This window comes from Typopeltis vanoorti, chromosome 6 (assembly GCF_054136105.1).
Source record: "Typopeltis vanoorti isolate ZY-2024b chromosome 6, IOZ_Tvanoo_1.0, whole genome shotgun sequence".
Taxonomy (NCBI): domain Eukaryota; kingdom Metazoa; phylum Arthropoda; class Arachnida; order Uropygi; family Thelyphonidae; genus Typopeltis; species Typopeltis vanoorti.
Window position 1 is genome coordinate 146,795,736 of NC_143554.1, and position 6,072 is coordinate 146,801,807.

The 6,072-nt window shown below is 27.9% G+C and overlaps 1 pseudogene; it reads left to right on the plus strand.

Moving 5' to 3' along the window:
• The first annotated feature begins 1,542 nt into the window (after positions 1–1,542).
• On the plus strand, positions 1,543–3,437 carry LOC150106046 (E3 SUMO-protein ligase KIAA1586-like; annotated as a pseudogene).
• The last annotated feature ends 2,635 nt before the right edge of the window (positions 3,438–6,072 follow it).

Here is a 6,072-nt window from a genome sequence, read left to right on the forward strand (position 1 = left end):
CACCATTTTTCACGGATCAAAACTTCATCTGCATTCTAGCTTTTATCAAGTATTTACCCTCCTCCGCTGTTAATACCTTAATGGCGATTTTAGAGCCATTAACAGATTAACTGTGGAGGGACTTTTGTGTCACTTGTCTTTACATGTACTGTGGTACTTGGAATTTGCTTTACTGTACTAGGATATTTGATCGTTTTTTTTTTTTTTTTTTGCTGCACAATTAATTGTGTCTTTCAAAAAATAGAAGTTTCACATCTCCCAAAATAAATAATCAATCCTGAAATGACCATAGATCAGCCTTCGCAATGAATATATTTTAGTAACAGTAAATTTCCTTCACTTTAGTGACAATATTGGTTATTTTCGCGATTTTTCAAATGTTTGCTTGCATTTAAATATTTTGTCAAATATTTATATTTTTAAATAAAATTTAGTGAAATAAACATGATATTTTGCTTTCTTTCTCTGCAAAAATACCTTTATATGGATCGTCACATTTCAATTTTAGGAACGATTTATTTATTATTTTTTTTATTTTTATGTACAACAAATGATTATAAACTGCATTTCTCGGTTTCCGATATTGTGTCTTTTTTAGTATCAAAAATTTATATCCAATGGTATTTTACCAGAGACTCTTCGCCTCTTTCTTTTGCTGCAACGGATTTTTTTTAATTTTTTATTTTTTGATGCATATTACTATAATATTCAGTGCTTAACCACTGTAGATATGTCGAAAATATAATAGGAAGGATATCCTGTATGGAATGATCCAAAATTTATGCTCATTTTTAGTATTTTTTACTGTAATCCCCCCCCCCTTCTGTCCTGGAACTCAATTACATAACTACTTTAACATCTTTTTAATTGCATAATGTGGAATTCATATTACAGAATAATCACAATCACAATAATCGTTTACAAATATTGTTCACAGTTACACAAGGTAGTTTATAAGATTACATGCTGCATTTTACATTTTATTATGTATCCATATTTATTTCCCTTCTTTTATTTGACAGTGTTATCTTTATCATTCGGCTATTTACATTTAGACTATTCACAAAATATATTTTCGGTTTAGTACAAAATGTTGCATAATAATAATAACAACAATAATAATAATAATAATAATAAATATCATTGAAAAATATATAATAATAATAATAATTTATTTTTATTTATTTTATTTTATTTTATTATTTTATTATTTTTTTATTGATCTCTCAAATAGTTAGATTAGGTAACGCGTGTTGGGACCGGCTCGTACCGGCTCGCTCGAGCCGGTTGTTAATATTTTTCAAATTTAGCGAGCCGGTTGTTAATATTTTTAAGTCGAGAGAGCGTGGTTATTAAAATTCTTTATGAAAGGATAGATGATGAATGAAGCATATACATTTTCGCTTAAATATTTTGAAATTGTATAATAAATACTTTACGACGGGAATTTGGAAATGATTTTATTTATTAAACATTGTCTGTATTCATTAAAAAACAAACACGTTATCAAAACTCCCGAAGTGGGTATTTCAATAAACAATAATGCGTTATTTTTCGGCGAATTTCCAAGAATTTGCAACATTAAGTTCTTGGAAATGCAACATTGTTGCACTACAGTCTCGTCATTCGATCGGCTACTCACAGCGTATAATTGTGCCAATCATAAATGAATGGTAACATTAGTGTTTTTTTTTTTTTTTTTATTTTGTTCAGGATTTCATTTGATAATAGGTAAGTTGTAGGTAATATAGTCAAATTTTCTTTATATGTTTTCATTTCGATTTGTTTATTTTTTTTTGTTTATAATTAAAATAATTTTAATCAGGGTTAGACCCTTAGGTGATATTGAAGGGGCAGTAGAATTGCAATCAAAAATCGGTGTTGACATAGGAAATTATTTATATACGCGATATAATGCTACAAATATTGCAGAGCATATTGCAAGTGAAATTAGAATAAAAATATTTAAAAATGTGATCAACGAGAATTCTAGAATTTGCATTACAATTGATGAAGCGTCCACAATTTCGAAAAGAAGTACTTTAGTAATATATTTACAATGTAGTGTACCATCCATCTCCAATCCAGTTATGTTGTTTGCTGCATTGAATGAACTGATATCTACAACTGCAGAAAATATTTTAACGTCCACATTGAATCAATTTGGTTTTGATTATGAATATTTACAAGCAAATTTAATAGCTTTTTGTTCTGACGGTGCCATTACAAGACAGGTAGCCACTCCAGACTCCCTAGAGAGGAAGTCTGGAGTGCCTACCAAATTAATGGAAAAATTTGCAAAAATAATTGTTTGGCATTGTTTAAATCATAGGCTTTAGCTAGCACTTGACGATTCAATTACTGATATAAAACAAACAAATCTTTTTAAAATATTTTAAGATAAAATTTATTCAATTTATCACCAATCATATAAAAAGCAAAAAGAACTTGCAGCTATAGCAAAAGAACTCGATATAGAGATTATTAAAATTGGGCGAATTCTCGGGCCGCGATGGGACGCATGTAGTTTGCGATCTGCTAAAGCAGTATGGCGAGCATATCCTGCTGTGTATCAGCATTTTGCTCAGTCTGCAGTTTATACCGGTATGGCAGAAAGTTTATCAAATATAAAATTTTTTAAAGATCTGGCTCTAGTGATAGATATTCTCGAAGAATTTTCTTTACTTTCAATCGGCCTTCAATCCCGAAAAACAAATTTAACCAAAGCTCAAATGTTAATAAAGCGTACAATACGTGCTTTTAAACTTCTTAAAAACAATCACGGAAAGCATGAGCAACAAATTAATGAGTTAACGGAATCTGACAAATATAAAGATATCCCATTTTATAACGACACAAAAATAATGTCACTTCCCAAAGAAAAATTGCTTGACAAAATTATTTATTTTATGAATTTGCGACATTTATCCAGCGAAGCTAATAAAGATATCTTAGAACTTTTCGATTTACTAGATGAATCCACATGACCCTATGAAAAATGAACTTCACCTTGGATGGAAGGTGAAAGAAAATTAGATCAATTAATTGAAGTTTTGAAATACCAGAAAAATAAAAATGATTTTCGAGATTTTGTGAATGAAAACATAAAGGGAAAAACTGAAGCAGTTCCTACAACAATTAAAACAGCTAGAAAAATAATTAACACTATAGCAGTCAGTAGTGCAGAAGCTGAAAGAGATTTTAGTTTAATGAACTTGATATGTTCAACTTAGAAACAGTTTAACGGTTGAACATATTTCTGATTTTATGACGATTAATTTACTGGGCAAAGAATTAAAAGAATGGGACGCTACACCTTTCGTAAATTCGTGGATAAATAAAACTCATAGATTGGAAAACTTACAGATACGAGGGTACGATAGAAAAAGGAGAAAAATTTTAGTGGAAATCAAATTTCTGTTTGGAAATTATTATAAAAATTTTGGAAAAATATTTTTCAATAAAAATAAATATTGAGTTATTGTTTAGTTTTGTTATTATCACAATTTGTTTCATGAGAGGATTTGAAAGCATTCACTATCTATCCTGCCACAGACCGACGCGAAATATAACATCATCCGCATAAAGCAATAAGCTGACATTAACATCTCCAATTTTGATATCAGATGAAATAGCAAGACCACCCCAGAATCTTTGTTACTTCGAATTTTTTTCACTGTACTAGGAGATTTGATCGTGTTTTTTTTTTTTTTTTTTTTTCAGCGCAATTTATTTCTTGTGTCTCTTTCGAAAGAAAGAAGTTTCACATCCGTCAAAATAAATAATCAATCCTGAAATGAACACAGATCAGCCTTTGCAATGAATATATTTTAGTAATAGTAAATTTCTTTCACTTCTGACAATATAGATTATTTTTCACGAATTTTCAAATGTTTATTTACGTTTAAAATATTTTGTGAAATATTTATATTTTTAAATAACATTTAGTGAAATAAACATGATATTTTGCTTTCTTTCTCTGCAAAATACCTTTATATGGATCGTCACATTTCAATTTTAGGTACGATTTTTTTTTTTTTTTATGAAAAACAAATGAATGTAAACTGCATTACTCGGTTTCCGATATTGTGTCTTGTTTAGTATCAAAAATTTATATATACGATGGTATATTATCAGAGACACTTCGGCATCTTCTTTTGCTTAAAATTGCAACATTTTTTTTTTTTTTTTGTAGGATGCACATTACTATAATATCCAGTGCTTAACCACAGTAGATATGTTGAAAATATAATAGGAAGGATATCCTGTATGGTATGATTCAAAATTTATGCACATTTCTAGGATTTTTTACTGCAACTCCCCCCCACCCCCCCTTCTGTCCTCAAACTCAGTTACATAACTACTTTAAATTTCTACTGGTTTGAAAGCTTTCAGATAGTATTCAAAATCTCTTATTTCAGTTTGCCGTTTTGACAAAAGAAATAAAGCAATAATATTGTTGTATATTCGAAGCTTCCATTTCTGTACTCTTTCTTTGCATCTGAAATCAGCTGCTCAACGGTCTTCTGAAATTATTCAAAGATTTAGAAATACAATGCTATATTTTCAATATGTAAAACTATATACCATAGAATAAGCTGCTGGTTGCTATTTCTGAAATACGTCTTAGAAATGCTGGACAATAATCCTCTTAGCTGGAGGTAAAGCTAAAAGTCTTAGATTACTGTTTTGAGAAACACAGAAGAGAAAGATTCCCAGAAGTCGCAATAAATTGCCTCAAGCAAGAATGTCTTGTTTCGTTTTCAGACATCCTAACACAGAAAAATTGACAATTCTTTTAGAGGCTGATGCCGTAATTATGTCAAAAATGATTTCTTTGTTTATAGTGACCAGTTTGACTTTTATTATGAAAAATTCTAAATTATTTGATACAAAAATCTTGATAAAAAGGATTTGAATTTTTTTAAGAGAAAAGGCACATATCTGTTACATAATCATTTATATATTGATTTGTGGGGGTTAGAAAAGGTCTAACTCACCCCTCCCCTGTCACACAAACGAGCCGGTTGTTAAAAATTTACCAATACACCACTGGTTACATATACTGTATACAATGATCATCTTGAGTAACATTCAGTATATTATTTTACAAGGTTCAGCTCTAAGTGCTACATATAATGAAATTTCAATAATAATGATGATAACATAGTTTTTTTGGTATCTTTTAAAATAACAATCACAGTAATAATTTACAATTATATAGTTCAGAGTTACACAAGTTATATAATATTACATGTAGTTTACTATTTTTTTTTCAAAGTTTGAGAAAGAGTGATTATACAACAGTATTTACACATATGCAACTAAAATATTATATTTCCTATTTCTCACAAACATACAATGTAAACTCATTATTTGCATATTTTTTTAATAAGAAGAATAATTTGTTACATTATTTTTTCATGTTACATAGTAATATTATATTAATGATATTATCACATAATAATCAGTATCTTCTTTATTGTTTTATATACTTTACTGACTGTTTAATAATAATAATAATAATAATAATAATAATAATAATAATAATAATAATAATAATAATAATAATAATAATGAGGAATTACTTGAACAACACCCATCGTAACAACACAGACACAATATCGTAATAAAAGAAGTGTATCTATTCTCGAAGATCAATAAGAATATTATTGTTATTGCTATTAAAAAAATTAGTATGAAAGTTTATTACCGATGTTATAAATGTATTGTGAAAAAGTTAAATGAAAGCATTCAACATTCCCTAATGCTAACAAGTTCAAGAGAATTTGCAAATATAAATTTTGAATTAAAATAAACTACAAATTGAAATATAATTGTAAATTGTAAAATGCGGAAATTACTATATAACTGTTGTAATGTAAAACTCATAAATTATTCTGTTATGATTACTAGTAATTTTAACGTTAATTACAATATTATATTTCACAATTATAATAATTCTAATAGCATGTGACAAATGTTAATTATAGTCTTTGATTTCTTTGAAAGATAATAAACTTTTGATATAATAAAATTTTTATTATTTTAATATTATTATTGATATTTGTT